Genomic DNA, 15,154 nt, shown 5'->3' with positions numbered 1-15,154 from the left:
TTTTCCTGTTGGAAAAGCAGAGAGTCTCAAAGCAAACTTGAAGTCCATTATGTGTAATTCTGTATAAAACACTGTCTCCAGTCTTTTCATTCTTGTTACAATTACAAAGGCAAAGTTTTAGGTATGTGTGGTTTACACAAGAGCATTAATGCTGCATAGGTATTAGAGCCTGACTCCCAAGGGTCTGTATTCAATTCTTTTCAAGGTTGCCCTTGTAATTTACCGCTTATTCCAACACCCCCATCTTTCCTTACATTCTCACTACCTTATAATTCTGGTCCCATCATTATAGACAAATATTAAAACCATATACTAAGCAAAAGGAAAAGACATTGCAAGCAAAACACTGAGTCAGAACAAAATTTTCTCTATTTTGTGAGGCCATGGTTCTACTCATGTTAGTCAAGTGCTTCACCACTGAATCAAATCCATAGCCTACAAAAACAAATGTTTCTATACATTGACTTCATGTCAAGTACTGTCATTGATTCTGAAAATAGTAAAGTCAAGAGGGAAAGTTGTGTGTTTGCATGCATACATTATGTACGTGTTCATGTGGTGGATATGTAGATGTGTGCACGTGAACATGCAAAACCTGCAACTCTCTGATAGTTCAGCTAGGCTGACCAACTGGCAAGCTTCGGATATCCTCCTGTCTCTATCTCCCCAGTGCTATGATAACAGGTGCAATCCATCCTATACAGCCTGGGCTTCTGATGTGGGTGCTAGGAATCAAAGTCGGGTCTCATGCCCAAGTGTTGAATTTACTGGCTGGGCCAGATCCTCAGCCCCAAACAACAGAGAAACAGTTCTGTTTTCTCAAAGCTTATGTGCTAATGAGAAACAGATACAAGATTAGTTCATATCAGTGCTGCAAAGAAAATAAAAGGGAGTGTTAAGATCCAGTGATGGTGGAGAGACATCTTTTAAGTAGACCTTAGAGAATGGCAACAAGGAGCCTAAAGTGACAAAGAGCTTAGCCTAGATTAGGGAGAAAAAGGACAAGAGAAGGTGAAGAAGGAAGACAAAGGCAACTCAAGGTGAACCACATACTTCAAGGTTAAGACTTGGGTGCTATTCCAAACCCAAGAAGAAAACCCCAGATCTGTGTTACACAGGTAAAATGGGGTTAACTTATAGCTGTGCAAGTATCACCCCAAACATCAGGCAGAATTTCTCAGACCTGTACTTTTGTCATTCCACCAGGAAAGCATGGAAGATCTTTCTGAGTTTGAGGCCGAGAACTGCAGAGTCCCAGGCTTTCCTTGGGTGCTGGCGCTCACACTTGCTTGGACCTAAAACACCCCTACCACAGGCACTTACCAGTTAGGAATGGCCACCCACACTGTTGTTCCACTAAGCTACAGATTCCTGAAGTCTCACTCCGTCAGAGCCAAGTGTCATCCAAGTCAGGATCTACCAGAATACAACTGTCAGTTGCTCTGTGGAAAAGAAAAAGAGGAATCTGAAGAGGGGAAACTGAGTGAGCTTCATCTCCAATGGTCTAACAACTACATGGGTTCTTACATAATTTCTTCAGGGAGGCATTGGAAAAATTAGCAGCTCCATTGTACACTACTGAGTTATTTGTATCAAAATACAGTGTAAAATATAAAACATTAAATGCTATTATAAACTACTATTGAACTTGGTGACATGTTTTATGCTGACACTAATAGACTTTTGTAAAACTCTAAAAGGTTTTCTTACATGGAATCAGTAAAATGTCATTTTTTCCCTCAAGCAAAAAGATAAACTTTATGAGCCATACATTTGCAGTTTCCATGAGATGCCGACTTGATTAAAATTTGCTAAACGTGCTCTCAGCTTGACAGAGAGCCATTTGCGCTCAGTCACTAAAACAGGTGGCACTTGTATCAAGAAGGTTCTCCTTTCTTCTCAGAAATGTAGATTCAAGCTTCTCATTTCACTCAACCCCAACATCTAAAACCAGAAGTCACAGAAGAGCCTTTCTCCCAAAAGCAGAAATACAAGATTCCTTTCCTTTCTGCTCTTCAACATCATCTCCAAACCCTTTAGCAAGTCCACCACAGGGGCCACACTACAAAGTCTTGAGAGGCTTGCAGTCTTACCTCAGAAGACTGTGAAACATTGTACATCATATACATTGCCCAAATGATCAGGTCAGTCTATGCTCCAAAGACAGGTGGGTGAAGAGATCATAATTAGAGATGTGCTCCTAAGGGTTTAAGATAATGCAAGGAACATATGTCCAAGTATAAATATGTGTGTGCTCTTGCGTGCTTGCATGCACACACATGCACGCATGCACAGACAGCTAAATATTCTAGGGAAGAGGTCAGTAATTGACACTAAATCCCTAATGTAGCAACTCCATTTCCACACTTTAAAATATAACAAGAAGACTGAGTTTGCAATATTTCTATAATAGTTTTTAAACATTTGAGTTATGTGTTAATATTTAATAATTAGGATATCTTTAGCTTCTTTTTTAAAAATTCCAAAGGACCCTGGAGTTTCACACTTGCCTTTCTTAAAAACAAAATCCCCTCAGGCTGAATAGCAGCCCATCCCAATAAATGAGGAAACTTGGGTTTGTAAGTCTCTACCACTTCTGTTGTTAATTGATCCCTGTCTACATCATTAATGGACAATAATGACCTTCCAATGGAAACAAGTCTGCTTTGATACTAAAGTGCCACGTTTTCTCAAATGGTAAAGTTGTATAGTAGGCACTCTTGCACCAAGCATGCTCAGATCCCAGAACTTCTGATAACTTTCTGTTCTTCAGATTAATGGATTCAAACATACCCTTAAGTAGCTCAGGCTACCTAAGAACATGGCCATTTCTAGAACTTTAGTTCCTACCTATCATTTCTTCCTTCCCCAAAGAAGCAGCAAGAACTTGAAGACCTGAGCATTCAAGGAGCCCACAATACCATCCAAGACACAGAGTGCCACCTGCCCCACCACTGCCTTCCCCTTGCCTAAACCTAACAGGCTTTCTTCCATTTTCAGTGTTTATATATCTAAGCTCTTTATGTTTATTTGTGAGACACCAAACAATACAATGACCACGTTCCTTAAGCTATAACCTTCTAAAATTCAAAAAGGCAAAATAACAGGGTATACACAAAATATCTTCTAATGACAAACATTGCCATCACATCAAGCACAAGGTACTCAGGGTAAAGTGTAGAGTGTTCCTACAAGTTTGAAAAATCCCCAGACCACTGGGAGCTTTTATAACTAGCTAAGTGCATAAATTGGTGAGCCAGACACATCTCAAGGATAACATAGTACCAGAAATCTAGGGAGCAATTTCAGCTCTTTGCTGGCTCTTTGAGCATCTTTGTGTAAAACAGGAAAAGCAGTCAGTTCTTCAGAATTAATACAGGCTCCAATCACGGTGAGCACTTTGGCTAGTTGGATATGTCTGCCTTTCTACCTCTATTTTCCCCCGGTAGCCCAACTTCCTTGTTCAATGAGTAATCTGCATAAATACATGCAACCACACAGTCCTGGAAGCAGACTTTAAATACAATGCAAATAAAATAAAGAGCTATATGAAATTCAACCAAGGGGATCTACCTGATAAGATAAGAGATTAAAAAGACAGGAAAGCTTGTTTTTTTTTTCCCCTTCTTTTATTGACTATTGGTTTTTTTTAATCTCTTGAAAAGAGGAAATTCAATGAGAATCATATAAGACCAAGAGAGGTGAAAATGAAATCTAAGCTTCAAGCACTCGTTTTAATCTCTAGGATCATTCTGTCCTGCAACGCATGCCTCCCAGATGAGTAGATACACAAGACATTTAGAAAACTAATTCCTCATTTGCTTGGTGATAAAAATAATCGATAAAAATTCTGTGTCAATGTGTGCTTGTACTGCATAAAAACATTGAAAATATATTTTCTTCCTTCCCCTCCTAGATGAACAACCCACCCCAAGTCACCCCCCTGCTTGCTAACAGAATGCGAGTGTCAACATATTATCCTTGTTTTTCTAACCAGTCATTTCTCTTGCTCTGTCTCACGGTCAATGTCTTGCTTCTTCCCCTGCTTGAGACCTGGGTGACCTGGGTTTTCAGTGCGAGGCCCGATGCCCTGGCTCAGTATACTCATTGTTACAGTCTTCTGTGCAATTTGAATCTGAAGGATAAACACTTAACACCAAATTGATTTTCTCCTGACCCATTGGAAGCACATATGTCAAGTATCCTTTTGAGTCTTCAGGTAGGATGACAAGAGCCAAGCCTCCAGCCCCTGACATAACCCTGTGCTTCCACTTAGGAAAATGAACAGACCTCCCCTGTCCCACAAAGAGACAGAGCTATCCCTACCCTCTCTAGAAAAAGTGCTCTTGAATTATGTATGTCCTTGCTGAGAGGTTTTTTTTATTTTGTTTTATTTCAGAGGGGGGGATCTTATAGATAATGAGTATGAAGGAAATAGGGAGAAAGAGCTACATTTTGTTCACTTGAAGTATTTTTTTATCATTAGTCATTTTCTGATTTTATCTGAGTGCAAATATTTCAAAGACTGCTCAAGGTAGTGTGCACATGAAATTATCCCTTTTGTAAAATGATAATACAGCTTTGCCTATCTAAATAAGAAGGGCAGTGGCTCTTCTGCAGACTGAGGGTCAATACCCTGCACTTGACAAGTGAGGAGGGTGTGGCTTCACCTTTCTCAGAAAGACGTTACAGTTGGACAAGGCTGTCATTATGGCCTATGGGACACTGCGTGAAAGACTGAATAGGACCATTCGAGCAGGTGCAGACTCGGGATTACATGACGTTTTACAGGTAATATCATGTCTGGTGTCAGGAGAGAGAGTGAAAGTAAATGGTGGGAAGACCATGAAACAGGAGCACCACCAACACCTGCTGGCACTGATGAGGAAGAGCTCTCCTTGCTTCTAGCAGCTACTTCCTTTCTGCAATGAGAACAGAAAGGAATTCCTTGCTTTTTGAAAAAGAAAGGTGGAGAGCTTATCATATTTTAGCAGGCAGACACTCTCCATTGCTTACCCTCATCTCCTTCTTCCCCCTCCTTTTCTTTCTATGCTGGCCCATCTCTCTGTCCTTTTATGCTCGGCCCACCCTTCTATGTATTCTTGCCTCCTTCATTTCACACTCCCTCCACTGTGACCACATGTCCAAAAGCACATGTGTTCCTCTGTCCCCTCCTGTCAAGCCTCCAGGGTGGCTCTGCAGCTTTTGTTTGTGATGGAAGAAGGAAGTGAAACACAGAGAAGAGTGGGTATGGAGAAAGGTCAGTGGGCATGGCACTCTGAAGCAGATTACAATGCTCTCTAACATCTCCATGGGAAGATGAGATGGTAATTAAACTTCAAGGATGCTCAGAAGCTCTTAAATCTGAGAACAGAGTACATGGTCAGAAGTGAGAGTCAGCTGACCAGAGAGCCCAGCAGGAGGCAGGCAAGACACAGACAGGCAAGACAGAACAGAGCTGCAGAGTGAGGCCTAGAGAGAAACAAGCAATAGGATGCACACTGTGACGGAGATCAAGGTGCCTCTTATCTCTGCTATAAGAAAAACAATCGAAAAGCCCTAAGCCCTAAACTCAGTGAAACGGAGATTTGCCCACTCAGTCATGAGAACCTAAGGAATAAACTTGTACTCCAGGACAAACCAGGATAGGACAAAGATAATGTAAGACTAAGGATATGGCTGGGGAAAGAAAGTGAACATGAAAAGTCAACAGGGAAGAGAAGAAAAATCAGACCAGACATGGATATAATCTCCATTAAAAACAATCATATGTGAGTTTTTCTTTATTATTTTTACTTATTATTGTGTATTTGAGTATATAGTGGGAGGTGGAGTATGTGTACCACAGCACTTTTGTGGATGTCAGAGGACAATGTCATAAAGATCTCTACTTCCACCTAAATTTACGTGAGCTCTAGGGACCAAAGACCGGTCACCAGATTTCTGCAGCAAGCATCTGTACCCACTGGGTTATCTTGCCAGTTTCTCTCCAGGCTCTTAGTAGAGAAGAACCAGAAAGTAGTACTCAGAACCTGACCTTCCATATCCTTGGATGTTTTCATCATTGAGCTTTATTGACTCTCTTTCCTGGTGTTAGGCCCATTTTGTTCAATTAATGTCCCTATAAAGTCCCACATTAACCATCTCCTGCAGGGCCTGCCATTGTAAGAGGATTAATTAGTGCCTGGTGGGCAGGGTAGGAAAGTGGCACCCAGAACAGAGCTTTCACAAGGTCAATTCCTACCTATGAGGCTCTACTAGGGTTGCTATACATTCCAGGCTGCCTGGGACAGTACCCTAGAGTAATTATTAACAACAACCTGCATTATTCTCAAAAGGTCTTGATTTGCATGATGAATTATACAATCTCATTGATATGTGCCATGTAATAGACTAATTGTAATCCATTATGGATCTCATTAAAAAAAAAAAAACATGTCACTGGCTACATTCAATAGAACTGAGGGAAAGTTATAAGTGAAATTACAAAGAGATCCGAGACAGATAAGCCATATGTAAGGAAAGGCAAGAATACAAATCAACACAGAAGATAAAGATGTAGTAAAAGGAAAGAAAATGTATGCTTTGAACTTAATTTCCATTCTTCTCATGAACAATAGAGTTGTTAAGACTTGATCAGCAATGATATATAGAAAACAATCTTGGAAATAATCCAAGAACAGCTTATAACATTTTATTCATACAACAAATTCATTCCGAAGACAAGGATCCCAAATCTAGTTGTCTGTGTTCTAGAGACAGAGAGAGAACTTTGAGCAGCTCTGGTTGTAACAAGAAGTTAGCATATGTTTAACTGCCTGATATTCACCCTATATTGTTGCCATTGTTGTGTCTCTAAGTTCCTTCAGCCTTCATTATACTCTGCAATTGGAATTGTGTCCAATATTCCTGGCTGTATTTACCGGCAATTTTACTGATGGCCTGTCATGGTCCTGTGCTCCCACTCAGGCCTTACTCTTTTTTCTCTTAATTCTCTATTCAAACATATACAGACATGTGTCACTCATTGTCACTTTTGCTAGCAGCTTCTCTGCCAACCTTATATTCTTAAGATGCATCCCTATAGGGCTTGACCAGTCCAATTTTCTTAATTGCACTTCATTTTGTGTTTAATTTTTTGTAACTACATCACAAAGACATGCTTTGTTTCCTCTTTACCATTACAAATATTGTCACTGTGCACACTTTTGCATACCTTCTGGTGCACAAATATACACATTTCCACCTAGGAATGGAATTACTAACTTCTAGATTCTTCCATGAGTTTAATTTTCATATAGACACTAAAAATAGCTTTCCAAAGTTAATCTACCAATTAACCTCCCCACCAACAGCTGTTCTGACTACCCCACATTCTCAACATTATGTGGTATTATCAGCATTTCCTTTTAACTATTCTGGTCAATGTGAAATGGTATCAATGTAATAGCATAATTTTCATGTGCATTTCTAGTGACTAATGAAGTTGAAATAGCAGATTTCTTAGGCTTTCAGTTTACACCAATCCTTGAATGCTAAGTTCCCCTCTGGAAACCATCTGTAAATGATGCCAAGGGAAGGATGAAGGGTATGTATACTTGTTCAACTCAAAGCAAGCTTCATCATCTGTTGGTCTTTATCATTGTTCACAGATTATTTCCATTTCATGTCTTGATCCATTATACAGGTTACCCTGGTGACTGCCTCTGGCTCTCCTGCAGTAGTTACTCTGACCCACTTCCTGCTTATAAACATGCCTTTGGGTGCACTAGACAGACCTGCTCACTAAACTCTTATGCTGCTTGGGTTTTGTCAACTTCATATGATGTTAGACATACCAGGGAGGAAGGAATCTTTAAGAAAACATATCCAAAAAATTGGCCTGATGACAAGTCTGTGGGTGTTTTCTGGATTAACAATGGATATAGGAAGGCCCAGCTACCTGTGGGTAGTGCCACTTCTGGCCAGGTGGTCCTGGGTTGTATACAAAAAGCCAGCTAAGCAAGCCAGTAAGAAATAATCTTCTAAAGTTTCTGCTTCAGTTCCTGCCAATGAAGGGACCAACTCCCCATTTCAGCAGCCATAACATCCTAGCATGTGCTTGCCTGACCTTGCCTTGGTCACTAGGAGGTCAGATGCCTGCCTCATGGCAAGGAACCAATCAGAAGTTAGCTGGTGGTGCTACGCTTTACAGCTCTGGGTGTGCTTTACAGAGAAGTGCACAGGAATGACATGCAGAGCATAGCAACCTCTCTGGGAGGGCCTATGGGCCATAACCACCAGTTGACCAATCAACATAGGGCAGGCCCTCCAAGCCTGGAGGCACACCAATCCTGAGCCTGTGCGTACCCCTAGACACTCCCCTTATGCAGCCCTATAAGATCTCTATGCCGTAGCTTCTCGTTGTCTTTTCTAGCCATCCGCCATGGTGGATGGATGAAAGGCCCAAGCTAACATGTTAGCATAAGCCTGTAGTTCTAAAGACCTCATTCTTTGCTCTTGCTTCAAAATAAGCATTGCTACTTCTACTATAGCCATCAATCAGGAACAAAATCTGAGGTAGAGCTGCCTGAACACACACCCCCTGTGTGACCAAGTGTGAATTATCTGGCCTCTTCTTGTTCTTTCTTACCTAAAAATAAGATTGTTGTTTACCCATACCATTGATGTGATACTCAAGTTATGTGTAAAAAAAAAAATCTGACCCAATTTCTGGAAATATTGTGTGCCTTGCAAATATTAATTGCTTTCATTCCATTTCTCCTTTTACATCTCTACCATTATTCATCATTTCCATTGAGGCAGTGAGACAGGAGAAAAAAATAACAAACGCCCCCCCCAAAAAATGTCTTTGGCTTTTGCAATCAGACACACTGTGACTTAAAACCTAATGTTTACCATTGACTATCTCAATTGTGAATTTCCTTAAATTAGTTTCTTACTGTCTAAAAAGAATCTGGGGTGTTACATTCAGAAGTGTAAAGATGACATATCTCTCTAGCTGACTATAGTGCTGGATTAGCAATCTCAAAGGAGGGGTTCTTGGGTTACATCCATCCCATTGTACTTAAGTGTAGGCCTTGGATTTGTTTGGGTATTGGCTGGATATTATTTAAATTTTCTAGAGTTAAGTATGAGGGTAAGTTTTTTTGAAATCCTACAACTCAGACTTTACTTGATAAAACTGACAGATACCTAGTAAGCCTACTCATCTTTGCTCCAATCACCCTGGCCTTAACTGCCACCATCCTTGACACTGGTCATGTCACTTCTGGTATGCTTACTCTCCTCTCCTCCCCAGCCTGGATACACCCCTGTAGTCTTCTATATTTCCCTATTCTTCCAAGCCTGGCCACACCCTATAGTCTTCCAGATTTCCCTCCCAGCCGGTCTATACCCCTGTAGTCTTCCACATTTCTCCCCTCCCCCCAGCCTGGCCACACCCCTGTAGTCTTTCACATTTGCCTCCACTCCACAGCCTGGCAACAGCCCCATTGTTGTCACTAGGCCAGGGTCTCTGTCTCTGTCTCTCACTCTTTCTCTCTCATTAAATGACCACCTTCATAGAACTTGATCAGCTTTTTTTGATAATAGGATACATAGAATATTTTCCAATATTTTCTATTAGAAATATAAACTATTCTGTAAGTACTTCCAGTTACAATCATCTACTTCTCTAAGCTCATATCTTAGTTTCCCAATGCAACTCTAAGGAATGACTTCAAACTGAAGGACTTAGAGACCTACAGATTTATGCTACAGCTATGTACTCAGACACCCAGAAGATCATTTTGTTCGTTAAATTAGATATGGGCTGTACTGCATCCTTCTCTGGAGAACCTAAGTGAAAATTTGTTTTCATCCCCATTTCAGCCTTGAGATTCACCCTTCAGTCCTTGGTTCACGGCCAACTTTCTCCAACTTAAAAGCCAGCAGTGCAGTGCGGGTGAAGTGTCCCGCATGCCACAGAGCTCTGACACTTGATTGTCTTCTTTTCCTACCTTAGGGCCCCTTATGATAATAAGGGCCCCTTGGATAATCTCCCACAGCTCAAGATCAGCTGGTTATCAACCTTAATTCCATCTGCAAGCTTATTGCTTTCCCATTACCAGGTTACGAAGCACACCTACATGGCTAGGGATTAAGTTATCTATGTCTCTGGGGAGCCACTATTGGCTACCATAGGCTTTAAAAGAGGCCAGATTGTTGGTTACCTAGATAACACTGCTAAACATTGTCCTCCAGTTCAAAAACAAAATCAAACTGCCAAACACAAACAACTCAGATGCTGCAGCAAAGCTACAGCCGAGCAGTCTCTTTCCTGAGAGCCTATAGACATCAGTGTTTGCCCCCTCCCCCACTGCTTGTGTTGACATTTGTTGTTAGGAGGAAGGCAGGAGGAAAAGGGAAGCAAGCATCAATAGTGCTCTCTGCAGTTTCTGGTGCCACTGGGCTTAGGATAAAGAAGGACAAATGGAGATGCTAAGAAGCATATCATAGAAATTCCTGGAGTCCTTTAAATCTCAGCAAAGCTCTGAATAAGAATCCAGTCTGAGAGTCACCCTAAAGGAATGCAAGCACACATGAATATTCCACAGTGCCTGGTTTTCCACAATGCTTTCCTTAACCACTGGGAAAACTCATCTGACTTACAACAGAACCAGGATTAAACAGGATGAAGCAAGGAAAACACTTGAGCGTGTGATCACTGCTCTCTCCTCTCTAAAGACAATCAGGGCATCTTTTCCAGGCTTCTTAAACATGATATGCACTAAATCCAATATTTAAATGCCTTCAATAAGCTGGGGTGCAGACTTCATTTAATACTTCAAAATTTTACATAATAAATCCCGTTAAGTTATAATAAATCCTTAAGATGAATTAATATCTTTTTTTCCTAAATGTCTAATTTTTAGTGAACCCAAAAAATTCCAAATATACTGCTGTGCATTTTATCTTATTGCTGAGCATGTCTGACATTATACAGAAAGCCAACTGGGGAACCTGCTTCATTCTCAGGAATCTAGCTCCCCCACTTTTCCTAAGTATCCTAAGTCCACATCCCACCACATCTTATCCTTTTTACCTCTAAACTCTTTGACCAACTCCATCCTCTGTCCCCTGGCCTTCGTTTTATAACTCACCACAGTCTGGATATTCATCAGGATAGTTTTGATTGTTTCATGAGGATGGGGATAATATCATTCTTTCTTCCAATCTTCAGTTCTGAGCCTGGAACATTGTTTATTTGCACTAAGCACTAATATGTTGCATGTATAAATGAAGACAGATCTAATAACCAATGTATGTATGCAGGAAGAATTATTACCTTGTTTCACAAATTACAAAGGGGGCATAGAAAAGTTCAGTCATTTGTTCATCCATACAGCAATTAATAACATAATACTTACTGAATGTTTAACATGCAAGGCTATTACTTAAAGGGTAGCCACCTAAGGTGCTACTTTTAGGTTAATGCAGTCAAGGGGCATCTCTTCTTTTAGGACATCTGAACTGATTACAAGGCACAGGAATTTTCAGTGAGATCAGCTTTCTACCTATACCAGCCATGTCCCCACCCCCACCTCCAACCTTGTGTCTTCTGAGTGCATAACAGACAATGCAAAATATCTCATGGTGCAACAAACTACTACATGATGACTAGTCCACAGCACCCCCAGGAGAGGTCATTGTTAATATCATCCCCAATTTAGAGAAACAAGAAGCAAGGGTAGTGAAGAAAAGTGATTGCCCAGAGTCATTATATATTATATAATGTACTTTGAGCACATTTCTTCCCCCATACCCTTCTATCCTCACCTATACTCACAAAGACCCTTTGGCTCCCCCACATAGCTTTGATCCTACTTTATACATACATTATCAATCCATCACTTCTGCCATCACAAATTTCTAAGGATATGAGTTTCATCATGTTTCTTTCATGATCAAACTCTTGCCAACCCCCCCATATCTCCCTTAAGATAAGGTCAAAACTATTTCCTGTGGCTGAGCAGGCTCCTTATAATATGACCCTTATACACCTCCTTTCCTTCTATGCCTTACTGTAGCCATAGACACAGCACTGTCAAGCATTCTGTTCTGTCATTGAACAAGATGTCCTCCCTGTTAGGTTTTTTGCTTAAATTAGAAATAACGAACGAAGGGCACAAGATGAGATGTGAGACTAAGAGAATACATTAACCAGTTTATTATAGGGCAGGAAAGTTATCGACAGAGAAATAGAAGAACAGAGCAGGACAGATAGGAGGAAGAGAAAGAGGCAGAGAGAACAAAGCAAGGAAGTTGGAACTTTTAAAGGGAAGACTGCCCATGAGCACTGAGGTTCCACGCATATGCAGAGCCCTCATGTATGCATGATGGGTGATGTAGCATGTCCCTGTGCATGCCCACCCATCATTAGGGGGTGGGGTTAGCCAGGTGTACATCCTAACACTCCCCAGAGTCAGTTCTTTCTCTCCTCCTCTTTAGTTACCCAACTCCCACTCATAACCCAGACAAATGTTCTCTCAACAGCCAATCTCAATCATATCCCCAATGGACCTCACACTCATCACACTTCCCACTTTCCTTTATAGGAATATCACACCTATCACATATACTTATAGGAATAAGTATATGCTGATTCAGCCAATACAGGGGCCCGCAGTAACAACTTTCAGTGTCTATTGTGTTAATTAACTATAAATTCAGCTTTTAACTGTAAAAGCAAACAAATGTCTGACTTTGACTCCATGTGCTTGCCTCAAAGCACTTGTCTCAACCTAATGTAGCCGTCCGATTACTTCTCTGTCCCTCATTAGATTTAAAGTATTTTAAGAAATAGAAGGTCAAAGACTATAATGATTTTGACCCTACTACTGACCCCTAGTATTAAGCAGTGTCCAGCACGAGTAGACACTCAAACAACAGAGAGTAAATGAGCAAACAAGCATCAGTTTGCTTCAGCACCAAACTGCCATACATTACATCAATGGATTGTTTTCCTTTAACCACGTTAAAGAAATAGAATCTATATGGAATTGAGAGAAAGCTGTCGACTGTGAAATCTCACCCAGTGTTATTCACTAGCAACAGGAAACCAAGAGACCAGCTCAGGCCTAGGTGAAAAATGACTTTCCAGCTTAGTCAAAAGCCTTATGACAAGCTGCAAAGACACAAAAATCCCCTGAACTGATAGCTGAGTGACTTTCCATTATTGGGGGGAAAAGGCTAAGTAAAATGAACTCCTCAATAAGACCTGATGAGATTGAAGGGACCAGCTCCCCATTTCGGCAGCCATGACAGTAACACGTGCTTGCCATGACCTTGCCTTGGTCACTAAGAGGTCAGATGCCTGCCTTGTGGCAAGGAACCAATCAGAAGTTAGCTAGTGGTGCTATGCTTTATGGCTGTGGGTGAGCTTTACAGATAAGTGCACAGCAATGACACGCAGAACATAGCAACCACTCTGGGAGGGCCTATGGGCCATAACAACCAGTTGGCCAATCAACACAGGGCAAGCCCTCCAAGCCTGGAGGCACACCAATCATGAACCTGTTCGTACCCCTAGACACTCCCCTTATGCTGCCCTACAAGATCTCTATGCAGCCGGTTTGAGTTGTCTTTGCTAACCATCCGCCATGGTGGGTGGATGAAAGACCCGAGCTAACACGGGGTTAGCTCGTTAAACAACAATAAAGCCTCGTGCAGTTTGCATCAAGCTTTTGAATCTGCCTGGTGATTGGGGTGACTTCGGTCCTGGGCTGAGACCCCAGAGGCCTGAGCTTTCCGGAGCTCTTACAAGATGAAGGAGAAGGCACTATCCCCCGGAGAATATCTGCTTGAAGCCTGGCACATCTTTTGTAAGAGGAATATTTGAAGTAGAGACAAGGGCAGGCCACACTCTCTCCTGGCCCCAGAAAGTCCTCAAACTTCGAGACAAGAACCAGATGGCCCCACAGTCCTAGAATAGGACTGTGGTTTTTGACTATTGGGTCAAGGTTGCCAGAGAAATATGAAGGAATTCCAGAACAATATGAGAACCCAAAAAGATGAAGCATGAACAGTTTTCATGGTGATGATTTTGAACCCCGAATGTTACAAACACTTTACCATCTCATTAAATAAGCACAACATTATGCATTCCCCACAACGGATCAGGCTGCTGCAACTTCATAACTCATCAGATGTCTTTTCCATCCAAAGGCTAGTTTGTTTGTTGCCTGCTTTTCTTTGTGGGGCAAGGGGCAGTCCTCATGACTGAGTCTAGGGCCTTGAACATAATGCCAAGTGCTCTACTGCTGAACCATACCCGAATCCCCTTTTTATTGATTTTTCACAATGTTGGCCAGGCAGGCTTTGGGCTCATTCTGTAACCCAGACTTTAGACTTGAAATTATATTGCCTCGCCTCCAGAGTAGCTGGGATTACAGCCTGTGCCACTGGGCCTAGAGCACTTGAATGTCAATATCCTACATATAAGAATCTCAAAATTTGCCTACTCCCTGGGACTTTTCAGTGGCTTTCTAGTTATCATCACTCTGTACCTCAGTACCAAAATTGGTCCTTACTATAAGCAATGCTGATTTGGCTCGGCTTGGCTTATTCCCTCAGGATCTATGAACACCTTTACACAAATAGAAGCAGAAATAAAACATTACTTACAAAAACTAAAATGCAGCATGTTGACGGCAGCCCATGCCAGCGTGATGCTTGCTTAAAGCCACTGTAGTGAACTTGACTAAACCGGTGCCTTCCCCACTAGGGCACTTCTCAGGCAGCAGTAACCACTCTCTCACTGCTGCTGTGCCTAGGGCAATCAAAACACTTGTGCATGACTTTCTATTTCTGACTACTGTGCCTGCCAGTGGGCAATATTCCCCTTTGGCACAGAATTTGGGACAGGCTGCTTTTGGAACTGTTTTTAAAACTGTAGAGAGGGAAATACCTTAAAAACCATTCAACCACAAGAAGTCATTTTGGTTGTTTGCTGCATCGCCGGGGGCTTTTATTTTTAGGAACATTTTCATGAACCAGTGCTTTACATCTTATGAAGCACAGCTGATCTGACTTCTTTTTTTCTTCATCTTTATTTCCAGTCTGATATTTTTGGCCTCAAGAGTTACTTTCTCTAGGAAAAGAGGTGCTGTCC

At 41.4% G+C, this 15,154-nt stretch overlaps 1 protein-coding gene across 1 annotated transcript in view; it reads right to left on the bottom strand.

Annotated features, from left to right (window-relative positions):
* Pde4d (phosphodiesterase 4D) overlaps positions 1-14,808 on the bottom strand; it is a 1,264,694-nt gene extending 1,249,886 nt beyond the window's left edge. The window contains exons 1-2 of the mRNA XM_027401493.2: positions 14,668-14,808; positions 1,324-1,442 (exon numbers count right to left, since the gene is read on the bottom strand). The gene's annotated coding sequence lies outside the window, so the exon portion shown is untranslated. The remainder of the gene's footprint in view (positions 1-1,323; positions 1,443-14,667) is intronic.
* Positions 14,809-15,154: the final 346 nt, after the last annotated feature.

The sequence above is a fragment of the Cricetulus griseus genome, chromosome 2, assembly GCF_003668045.3.
Source record: "Cricetulus griseus strain 17A/GY chromosome 2, alternate assembly CriGri-PICRH-1.0, whole genome shotgun sequence".
Taxonomy (NCBI): Eukaryota; Metazoa; Chordata; class Mammalia; order Rodentia; family Cricetidae; genus Cricetulus; species Cricetulus griseus.
Note: the sequence above shows the minus strand (reverse complement) of the source record. Positions and strands in the feature narration are given on the sequence as shown.